At 44.7% G+C, this 12,204-nt stretch overlaps 1 long non-coding RNA gene across 1 annotated transcript; it reads right to left on the bottom strand.

The window, feature by feature from the left end:
• Nucleotides 1-774: 774 nt before the first annotated feature.
• LOC142698079 (uncharacterized) lies at nucleotides 775-3,056 on the bottom strand. The gene is made up of 2 exons (XR_012865673.1): nucleotides 2,714-3,056; nucleotides 775-1,141 (listed from the first exon to the last, which is right to left on the bottom strand). It is a non-coding gene; the product is annotated as an uncharacterized LOC142698079 (long non-coding RNA).
• Nucleotides 3,057-12,204: the final 9,148 nt, after the last annotated feature.

Genomic DNA, 12,204 nt, shown 5'->3' with positions numbered 1-12,204 from the left:
ATCAAGTCCTATATTATTAAAAAAATAAAATAAACCATACGTATTTGGTATCGCCGCGACCGTAACAACCTGAGGTATAAAAATATTATATTATTTATTGCACGCGGTGAACAGCGTAAAAAAAAACAGTAAAAAACTATACCCGAGTTTCTGTTTCTTGGTCACTTTGCCCTACAAATATTAGAATAAAAAATGATCAAAAAGTCGCACGTATCCAAAAATGGTACCTATAAAAACTATAGCTCGTCCCACAAAAAATAAGCCCTCATACAGCTCCGTCGACAAAAAAATTAAAAAGTTATGGTTCTCACAACTTGACGACAGAAAAAATACATTATTTTTACAAAAGTAATTTTATTGTGCAAAAAGTTGTAAAACATAAAAAAGTTCTATAAATTAGGTATTGCCGGAATTGTACGGACCCACAGAATAAAGTTAACAGGTAATTTATAACGCATGGTGAACTCTGTATAAAAAAAACTAAAAAAGCTGTGCCAGAATTGCGTTTTTTTGTTTACCTAGCCTCCCAAAAAATAGGATAAAAGGCGATCAAAAAGTCGCATGTACCCCAAAATGTTACCAATAATAACTACAGCTCGCCCCGCAACAAACCAGCCCTTATACCACTACGTCTATGAAAAAATAAAATTAGTTATGGCTCCAATAAGTCAGGAAATAAAAAATATGCAGTTGTGCCCGAGGGGAACATTTCTTCTGTTTCAAGAGGCGATTTATCAGGATCTAAAATTAGGGAACCAGGAAGGGGAGAGCCCAAACTGTGAATTATGATTTATTTGCTTATATTCTCTGTATGAAATTACATTGTGAATTATCAAGCAGGAGGCCGAATTACTAAGATATGTAATATGTGAAAGTGATGATAATGTTTAAATGATTTAGTTTCATGCAGCCGCGTCTTGTCTGGAGTTCCCATCTTGTCTGGAGTTCCCATCTTGTCTGGAGTTCCCATCTTGGTTCTTTTGTAGTGAATAGAAAAGTCATTGTTCCTTTAATACAAGTAATGTTGATTTCGTATGTTTTATCTTTGACCTTGGTTCCCATGCGAAGATGGACAGGGAGTGAGATGGGAGGATGGCAAGTATGCGTGAGGGAAGGTCTCCCCCATCTCCACGAGGACATTCTGTCCAAAAGAGAGATAAGACACTTGTAAACATAATGTGTGAAGAATTATAATGATGTATTTTATTGTATGCTTTTTACTGAATAACAAATATTGTTACATTGTCTCTGATTGGTTTACCTCAAGCCGACACCCCTTCTGAATTTCAGTTTAACAGTTTGAGTTTGGTAATAAATCCTTCAGAGGAGCATTTTGAACATTTCAGCGTGTCTGTGTGTTTTCTTCTCCTCTCTCGATATATATCGGTGAAATATCCTAATTAGGATACTGACTAATGGAGTCTGGCCTTGAGAGTCTGTTGGGACTCGTATAAATTTCAGTCTAATATATTTTGAGCAATGTATTTCCACGACAAAACATATCTGCTGGAAGCGAGGGTGCCCGTTTTATACCAGGACAACACTTCACAGCAAAATTCCCCAAACTGCAAATGTGCGGAGTGTGGACCAAAAGGGGCATAAGAAAGGACGCCATATATCAGTGCGACACTGGCCTGTGTAGAAAGGATTGCTTCACAGCGTAACACACATCTATGGATTATTTTATTGTTTTTTTTACCCGATTATTGTACCCCCTGACTATGCCCCTGATGTACTCTGCCCAGCTCACATATGCCCCACATTATAAACGGAAACACCAGTAAGACTCCAAACAAAACTATTACCAAACAAATTCCACGCTCCAAAAGCCAAATGGCGCTCCCACCCATCTGAACCCTACAGTGTGCCCAAACAGCAGTTTCCTTCCAAATTTATGGCATTCTCATACCCGGGAGAACCCTTTTAACAATTTTTGGGGTGTGTGTCTCCAATGGCATAAGCTGGGCATGACATATTTGCCACTGAAATGGCATATCTAGGGAAAAATATTAATTTTTACTGTGCACCATCCGCAGCGCAATCATTTATGGAAAAGACCTGTGGGATGAAAATGCTCACTACACCCCTTAATAATTGCCTTGAGGGGTGCGATTTCCAAATGGGGTCACTTCTCAGGGGTTTCTTTTTATTATTTCACATCTGAGACTCTGCAATTGTGAACCAATACTTTATAAATCGCCAAATTAGGCCTCGATTTCGCATGATACGCTTTCACTCCTGAGCCTGGTTGAATGTCCAGGCAAAAGATTAGGGCCACATGAAGGGTGTTTCTAAAACCAGGAAACCCAGCATAATAATTAGAGAGCTGTCTTGTTATGGTGGCACAAGCTGAACACCACATAATGGCATATCTATGGAAAAAAAATCCAATTTTCACTCTGCAACATTGATTGCACACTAATTTCTACAAAACACCTACAGGGTTAACATGATTACTACACCCCTAGGTAAATGCATCGAGGGGTGTAGTTTCCAAAATGTGTTCACTTCTGGGGGGTTTCCACAGTTTTAGTCCCACAGGCGCCCAGAAACCAATCCAGCAAAATCTGCACTCCAAATGGCGCTCTTTCCTTTCTGAGCCTTGCCGTGTGCCCAAACAGCAGTTTATACTAAAAGTGAAACAAAAAGCACACGGCACCAAACTTGCGGTATCAATAAATAATGAGCGGAGATAACGCACATATATGCTCACCTCCAAGGTTGTAAATTACCGGCATGTAATTCGTAGTAGAAAAGCTGCTGCCAATCCCAACGCAAACTCCCAAGGGGTTGCCAAGGTAGTATCCCGTTTTTTCTTCCTGTATTTAAACAGCAGTTTATGACCACATATGGGGTATTGCCATACTCGGGAAAAATTGCTTTACAAATGTGGTGTTCTTTTTTTCCTTTATTTGTTGAGAAAACAAAAAATTTTGCGGTAAAGCTACGTCTTATTTAAGAAAAAGGATTGTTTTTATTTTCACTGCCCAATTCTAATAAATTCTATGAAACATCTATGGGGTCAAAATGCTCACAATACTCCTAGATGGATTCTTCAAGGGGTGTAGTTTCCTAAATGGAGTCACTTTTTGGACATTTTCATTGTTTTGTCCCCTCAGGGGCTTTGCAAATGCGACATTGCCTCCTCAAATCATTCCTGCTAAATGTGATCTCCAAAAGCCAAATAGCGCTCTTTCCATTCTAAGCCCTGCCGTGTGTCCAAACAGCCGGCTATTACCACATGTGGGGTACTGTTTTACTGGAGAGAAATTGCTTTACAAATTTTGTGGTGCTTTTTCTCCTTCAGTACTTGTGGAAATGAGAAAAAATTAGCTAAACCTACATTTTCTTTGAAAAAATGTAGATTTTTATTTTCAGGGCCTACTTCCAATAATTTCTGCAAAAAACCTGTGTGGTCAAAACGCTCAGTATACCCCAAGAAAATTTCCTCAATGGGTGTAGTTTCCAAAATGAGGTCACTTGTGGGGGGTTTCCACTGTTTTATCCCCTCAGGGGCTTTGTAAATGTGACATGACCTCCGCAAACCATTCCTGCTAAATGTGAACTCCAAAAGCCAAATGGTGCTGCATCCCTACTAAGCCCTGCCGTATGTCCAAACAGCCGTTTTTTTACCACATGTGGGGTACTGTTTTACTCGAGAGAAATTGCTTTACAAATTATGTGTTGCTTTTTCTCCTTCAGTCCTTGTGGAAATTAGAAAAAATTAGCTAAACCTACATTTTTTTTGAAAAAATGTAGATTTTTATTTTCAGGGCCTACTTCCAATAATTTCTGCAAAAAACCTGGGGGGGGGGGTCAAAACGCTCAGCATACCCCTAGATAATTTCCTCAATGGGTATAGTTTCCAAAATGGGGTCACTTGTTGGGGGTTTCCACTGTTTTGTCCCCTCATGGGCTTAGTAAATGTGACATGGCCTCCGCAAACCTTTCCTGCTAAATGTGAACTCCAAAAGCCAAATGGTGCTCCATCCTTTCTAAGCCCTGCTATGTGTCCAAACAGCCGTTTATTGCCACATGTGGGGTATTGTTTTACTGACATGGTGCCTAAAATATATTCGAATAAAAATAAGGCCCCAAAATCCACTAGGTGCTCCTTTGCTTCAGAGGCCGGTGCTTCAGTCCAGAAGCACGCTACGGCCACATGTGGGATATTTCCTAAAACTGCAGAATCTGGGCAATAAATATTGAGTTGCATTTCTCTGGTAAAACCTTCTGTGTTATAAAGAAAATTGGATTACAAATTAATTTCAGCCAAAAAATATGAAATTTGTAAATTTCACCCCTACATTGCTTTAATTCCTGTGAAAAGTTTAAAGGGTTAAGAAATTTTCTAAATGCTGTTTTGAATACTTTGAGGGGTGAAGTTTTCAAAATGGGGTGACTTTTTTTGGGTTTCCAATATATAAGGCCCTCAAAGCTACTTCACAAGTGAACTGGCCCCTGTAAAAATAGCTTTTTGAAATTTTCTTGAGAATGTGAGAAATCGCTGTTAAAGTTCAAAGCCTTGTAACATCCTAGAAAAAGTTCGGTTCGGCTAGTTCACCGAATTTCACAAAAAAGTTCGATTCGGACCGAACTAGTTCGGACCGAACCTGTAATTTCCGTGCGCCGAGCATGGTACTGTCCAGGGTGCTGAACTAACTCTTTCAGCAACCTTGACAGTACATGCTCGGCGCGCGGAAAATACAATTTTAATGTAATAAAAAAATAAATAAATACGTTCATACTTACATTCCTCCTGTCCGGCCTCCAGCGATGACATTTCATCCATGTCGCCGCTGCAGCCAATCACAGGCTGTAGTGGCGGTCACGCACGTCAGGATGACGTCAGAAGGCCGGCCTCCAGGGATGACGCTTCATCCCACGTGACGGCCTCTGCAGCCAATCACAGGCTGCAGCGGCCTCTGCAGCCAATCACAGGCTGCAGCGGCCTCTGCAGCCAATCACACGCTCCTCTCCTGAAATACTCTGTGCTGCGCTGCCTTAAACTCTGTGGACAGGTCAGGATCCTGTTTCTTTTAAATGCTGCTGGGGAACCCGCTCGATCCACTATATAAGGCTGAGCTACAGTGCAGCATTTAAAAGAAACAGGATCCTGACCTGTCCACAGAGTTTAAGGCAGCACAGAGTATTTCAGGAGATGAGCGTGCAGATTCAGTGCTGCTGTGAACTCTGCTCTTACCATTACGTAGCTCTCAGTCTGTTACCTCTCCTCCACTCCTGTCCTCAATAACACCTTCACATGATTGGCAGAGTTCACAGCAGCACTGAATCTGCACGCTCATTGTAATGGCAGGGGGTAGGGAGACGGACAAGTGAGCCCTAATCTACCCGCCACTCTGTCCCTGCCTACTTGCAACGACCCGCCCTAGGCGACGGGGTACAACTGGGCGGCGGTCCCTGCGCTCAGTAAGTGCACGACAAACACGACAAACATACAAGGAGCACAAGCAAGGAAAAGGGGCCGTTGCCCACGGCAACACCGTGAGCAACCAGAGTGGTGAACGAGCCGAGTCAAGCCAGGAGTGTGCGAGGTACAAAACGAAAAGCAGAAGAGTAGTCGGTAAGCCAGGGTCTGTATGGAGCAGGAACAAAATAGAAGGAGCTGTAGCTGGGCCAGGAACCACAAGGAAGGAAACAAAAGCAATAACAAGCACCGAGGGACAGGAAGTGCAGGCTTAAATAGACCGAGGGCGGGAGCTAGCTGAGTCTGGCCAGGTTACGATAGGCTCTCCCACTCCTAAGCCTGCCAGCCAGAATGGTGGAAGCTGGAGTCAGTCTCAGGGATGTATTCTCAGGTGCTGACTGATTAGTTCTGGGAGTTAACCCCGAAGCTGTGCCTGGCAGATCCTTTACACTCATCTCCTGAAATACTCTGTGCTGCCTTAAACTCTGTGGACAGGTCAGGATCCTGTTTCTTTTAAATGCTGCACTGTAGCGCAGCCTTTTATAGTGGATCGAGCGGGTTCCCTAGCAGCATTTAAAAGAAACAGGATCCTGACCTGTCCACAGAGTTTAAGGCAGCACAGAGTATTTCAGGAGATGTTCAGGAGCCGTGCTCCCATTATAAAGTATAGGAGCACGGCCTGTAAAATAAAAAAATAGAACATGTTCTATCTTTTTAATGGCACGGGCACCTTCCCGTGAGAAAACGGGAAGGTACCCGTGGCTAACAGAAGTCTATGGGCCCGCTATTTCGGGTCATAATTACGACACGTAATAACGGGTGTTTTTACAGTCGTGTGCATGAAGCCCCGTAATGACGGGTGGCTACATGTGTGCACCCGTCATTACGGCAGCGTTGCTAGGCGACGTCAGTAAATAGTCACTGTCCAGGGTGCTGAAAGAGTTAACTGATCGGCAGTAACTGTTTCAGCACCCTGGACAGTGAATTCCGATCACAATATAGAGTAACCTGTCAAAAAAAAAGATGTTCATACTTACCGAGAACTTTCTGCTTCCTCCAGTCTGGTCTCCTGGCCGTTGCCTTGGTGACGCGTCCCTCTCGACATCCGGCCCGACATTCCTGGATGACGATACAGCCCATGTGACCGCTGCAGCCAATCACAGGCTGCAGAGGCCTCTGCAGCCAATCACAGGCTGCCGCGTCAGAAAAGAAGGTCGGACTGGAGGAAGAAGAGAGACTCGTCACCAAGACAACGACCGGGTACGTATGAAATGCTTTTTATTTTATTTTTAATCAGCAGCCTCTTTTCTCTATCAGTGATTGATAGAGACAAGTGGCTGCCGATTTGTATAATATTTTTGACCGGGTTCGGTCAAAACGGGTTCGGCCGAACCCGGTGAAGTTCGGATTCGCTGCGAACCGAACTTTTCCGGATGTTCGGACCAAAACCGGGTTCGGTTGTCCCGGTTCGCTCATCTCTAATCAAGTCCAATGTGTCACGAGAAAACAATCTCAGAATCGCTTGGATAGCTAAAAGCATTCCGACCAGTGGCGTAACTATAGGGGTCGCAGTGGTCGCAGTTGCGACCGGGCCCGCAAACCAGGGGGGCTCGCAGGGCCCCCTCGCCACACTAACGCTGACTGCAGGGCCGGGCTGCCTATCTGGCAAATGCCAGATGCCGGTGTATGTAGTGGGCTGCTGCTGCCCGCCCACCTCTTTATCCCCAGCGGCGGGCCCTGCTCTGTAGTGTGACACATTTCCCCTCTCTGAGGGGCGCACAGCCCACTTGCTGGACGCTTTACTACGCAGCCTGCTGCAGTCCAGCCAATTAGTGTGGGTCATACTGATTGGCTGGTCTGCACTAGGCTGTGTACACGGCGGCCAGCATGTAGACTGTGCACTGTATAGGGGGGAATTGTCGTGGTCCTAGCAGCAGCAGGAGGTGCCTCATGAGTCCTGGTGGATTTAACTTTTCAACCCCCCTCCCCCGGTCCAATCATATTGCATCACGGCTCACAGAGCTGAGCAGAGAAATAGTCAGACTCCAAGGTAAGAGCCAGGCAGCACTGCAGCAGCTTATGAGGAAAAAGTGTGACCCCAGTACTTTGCAAAGAAACTACTGTCTGTTATGCCCTTCCCCTGCATGGGGAACTATAACTCCACGCATGCCATGATACCTGTAGTTTTTCAGGACCTGCTGTGAGTTGTAGTTCTCCTCACCAATTGTATTCAACAAGTATGTTATTACTTTCTTAAAGAGGTATTCCTATTTACAGTATACAGTGGAGGAAATAAGTATTTGATCCCTTGCTGATTTTGTAAGTTTGCCCACTGTCAAAGTCATGAACAGTCTAGAATTTTTAGGCTAGGTTAATTTTACCAGTGAGAGATAGATTATATAAAAAAAAAAAGAAGAAAATCACATTGTTAAAATGATATATATTTATTTGCATTGTGCACAGAGAAATAAGTATTTGATCCCCTACCAACCATTAAGAGTTCAGCCTCCTCCAGACCAGTTACACGCTCCAAATCAACTTGGTGCCTGCATTAAAGACAGCTGTCTTACATGGTCACCTGTATAAAAGACTCCTGTCCACAGACTCAATTAATCAGTCTGACTCTAACCTCTACAACATGGGCAAGACCAAAGAGCTTTCTAAGGATGTCAGGGACAAGATCATAGACCTGCACAAGGCTGGAATGGGCTACAAAACCATAAGTAAGACGCTGGGTGAGTAGGAGACAACTGTTGGTGCAATAGTAAGAAAATGGAAGACATACAAAATGACTGTCAATCGACATCGATCTGGGGCTCCATGCAAAATCTCACCTTGTGGGGTATCCTTGATCCTGAGGAAGGTGAGAGCTCAGCCGAAAACTACATGGGGGGAACTTGTTAATGATCTCAAGGCAGCTGGGACCACAGTCACCAAGAAAACCATTGGTAACACATTACGCCGTAATGGATTAAAATCCTGCAGTGCCCGCAAGGTCCCCCTGCTCAAGAAGGCACATGTACAGGCCCGTCTGAAGTTTGCAAATGAACATCTGGATGATTCTGAGAGTGATTGGGAGAAGGTGCTGTGGTCAGATGAGACTAAAATTGAGCTCTTTGGCATTAACTCAACTCGCCGTGTTTGGAGGAAGAGAAATGCTGCCTATGACCCAAAGAACACCGTCCCCACTGTCAAGCATTGAGGTGGAAACATTATGTTTTGGGGGTGTTTCTCTGCTAAGGGCACAGGACTACTTCACCGCATCAATGGGAGAATGGATGGAGCCATGTACCGTCAAATCCTGAGTGACAACCTCCTTCCCTCCACCAGGACATTAAAAATGGATCGTGGCTGGGTCTTCCAGCACGACAATGACCCAAAACATATAGCCAAGGCAACAAATGAGTGGCTCAAAAAGAAGCACATTAAGGTCATGGAGTGGCCTAGCCAGTCTCCAGACCTTAATCCCATCGAAAACTTATGGAGGGAGCTTTAGATCCGAGTTGCCAAGCGACAGCCTCGAAATCTTAATGATTTACAGATGATCTGCAAAGAGGAGTGGGCCAAAATTCCATCTAACATGTGTGCAAACCTCATCATCAACTACTAAAAATGTCTGACTGCTGTGCGTGCCAACAAGGGTTTTGCCACCAAGTATTAAGTCTTGTTTGCCAAAGGGATCAAATACTTATTTCTCTGTGCACAATGCAAATAAATATATATAATTTTGACAATGTGATTTATTTTTTTTTTTTTCATATAATCTATCTCTCACTGGTAAAATTAACCTAGCCTAAAAATTCTAGACTGTTCATGTCTTTGACAGTGGGCAAACTTACAAAATCAGCAAGGGATCAAATACTTATTTCCTTCACTGTATGCCATAAGTACCACCTATGGGATCCTCACCCATCAGCAGACCCCTGTCCGCCAATTCCTGCCCGCCGTAATCTCCATATACTTCAGTGGAGATATGGCTGCACGCAAGCGCAACCACCTCGCTATTGAAGTGTATGAAGAATTCTGCTGATAGGTGACGATCACATAGGTGAGACCAGCACTTTTTAGGCATTTACGGCATATATCCTATGCGTATTCCATAAATGCCCAAGATAAGAATACCGTACCTTTAACCCCTTAACGATGAACAATATCCGTCACAAGCAGGTGCTAGTTCCCGCATCGTGACTGATATATTAGTCTCTTGGATCTTGTGAGTACTGCCAGTGTACCTATAAGACTAGACACAGCCTGGCTCCTGCCGAAATTGTAGAGAACAATTCTGGCAGTTTAACCCCTTAAAGTGTGAAAAAAAAATACACATAAGGTATCGCCATGATCATAACTCGAGCAATAAAGTTAACACATTAATTAAACCGCCAGGTGAATGGCAGACAAAAACACTTAAAAAACACAACAGCAAAAATGCTTTTTCTTTTTATTTCCCCCCCAATAAAATAAAATAAAAGTTGATCAATAAGTTCCAAGTGACGCAAAATAGTGCCAACGCAAACTACACTTTGTCGTGCAAAAAACAAGACCACATATGGCTATATAGGCGGAAAAATAAAAAAGGTTAGGTCTCTTGGAATGTGGCGATTATTATTGTGCAAACGTAGGGAAAATTAAGAAACTATACTTATTTGGTATCGCCGCTTTCGTACTGAAAAATCCGCAGGATAATACAGTAGTAGCAGAGTGGATGAGATAATCACATCTCCTCCACACGCTGTGTAAATGACGAGCGGAAAATCTGCTCAGAAATTTACCTGCGGTGCGATTTTTAATCCGCAACATGTCAATTGATTTATTTTTTTTACGTGTTTTCTCCATTTAAATCAATGGGAATGTAAAACCCGCAACAAATAGCAGCTGTTTTTTTGTGGTGGAAAAGCAGCGATTAAACCCAAAACGTATACTTATCCAGAATTCTGTGTTTCTTCATCCAGGCCGGCCTCCTGGGACATCCCATGTGACTGTTACACCCAATCAGAGGCTGCATCGGTCGTATGGGATAAAACATCATCCCAGGCGACCCCAGGCGACCAGCATGCGGGACAGCAGAGGGATGCGTCGCCATGGCTATGTAAAAGTATCACATTTTTATGTTTCATTTTCCGCAGCGGTCTTTGCGGCCGAAAAACTGCACCACAATTTGGTGCGGTTTTTCGTCCAGAATTCCCTGCGCCACAGCGTTTCCGCCCTGTGTGAACATAGCCTAACTCTGTAGAAGCACTGCGGGTAGCTACAGAATAGGAAGTGTGTGCGCAAAAACGAGTCATGACTGGAACTTGGAAGAAGTCGAGAAGAGAAGTCACATGTAAGTCACTGGATGTAACTGTACTATGCTCACTATTCACTGTGTAGAACTGGTATTTGACACTTATTGGGAGCTGCATTATTTAGGGGTATGGGCGGTACAAAGTATATGTCTTTGACTTTGTGCCCATGATCTTTTCTGACCGTTGCAACGCCTCTGGCTGCTAATGCTGCATCAATGGTTCACTTAAGAAACCCAGCAATGCAGCTGTAAGTTATAGGTGGGCCACGGCCATAAAGTGAAGTTGCGGGGGAGGGGGGGGGGCCCAAGCTGAATTTTTGCACCAGGGCCCATGAGCCTTTAGCTACGCCCCTGCTGGGCTGTACAGGGTTAGCAGCAGCTATGCGGGTCAGTGGTGCAGACACAGTGAAGGAGCCGGGTGCTGCTGACCTGTACAGCTGCTGGGCAGTGAATTAGATACAGAGCAAGCCACCGGGCAGGGGCTTCACATATCAGCAGTACAAGCTGAAGTAACGGCAGCCCAGCGTCCTGTTCTGCATAGATTCTCCTGTGTCACCTGTCAGGTCCCAGCCAAGCCGCACTCTCTCCGCTGTCGAATTTCCTCCTCTCCGTTGTCCTCTCTGGCGGGCAGGAGACCCCTGCTAGTACTACACACGAGACGTGGTGCGCGGAGGCTGGGAAGGCTGCTAACAATGTTCTACATGAGAGGTCATCACGCAGCCACAACTTGCATATGCGCAGCTCCTTGCACAACAAAAAAATATAGAAATCACGGACGCATTCTTTTTATTCCGGACAGTTGCCAAAAGTCCTCTCATTTCACGGACTGTCCATGATTTTCACGGACTGTCCATATATGGACAGTGATACCGTGATGACAGCAGTGACAGCACCCGGCGGCCGAGTGGGCCCCCCCAAGGGTAATGGGCCCCGGAACTTGCCCGGGTTCGCCGGGTGCTGACGACGGCCCTGACTATACCCACACATATATAAACACACACAGAGGCATAAATATATATACACTAACATAGAGACATATGTACGTGCAACAGCCCGATGGGGATGAGGGAAAGTGCGGAGACCAATGTTGGGAGTTGTAGTACTCACGGTGGCTGTAGTCCTCTCACACTCCTGCGGAGCTGGCACAGTGAAGGAGGGGGATCTGCATATGTATGGGTGGTAGTTGTTGGTTCCCCCTGGGGCACGCCCTGTGGTGCTGTCTCCTGGTGGATGGGATATGGGGTGCCCTTGTTGTTAGTGGGTGCAGTGCAGATTAACACGCAGGAGACGGTGATGTAACTTGGTATAATAATAACTCACAGTTTCTTTACTGGAAGATTGCAGGCTGCAGCTCGGCTCCACATAGAAGTTATTATCCAGCTAGGGCAGGCGGGATGAGTCAGGCGGAGACAGTTTCCTATCTGCAAGCAGCAAATTGAACTTTCTTCTCTCTTGCTTTCCTTCTCTTTAAGCAGGTTTGTTTCCCTGTATTAAT

The sequence above is a fragment of the Rhinoderma darwinii genome (assembly GCF_050947455.1).
Source record: "Rhinoderma darwinii isolate aRhiDar2 chromosome 11 unlocalized genomic scaffold, aRhiDar2.hap1 SUPER_11_unloc_6, whole genome shotgun sequence".
Lineage (NCBI taxonomy): Eukaryota > Metazoa > Chordata > Amphibia > Anura > Rhinodermatidae > Rhinoderma > Rhinoderma darwinii.
The sequence above is the reverse complement of the archived record's forward strand: the minus strand, read 5'-3'. Positions and strand labels throughout refer to the sequence as shown.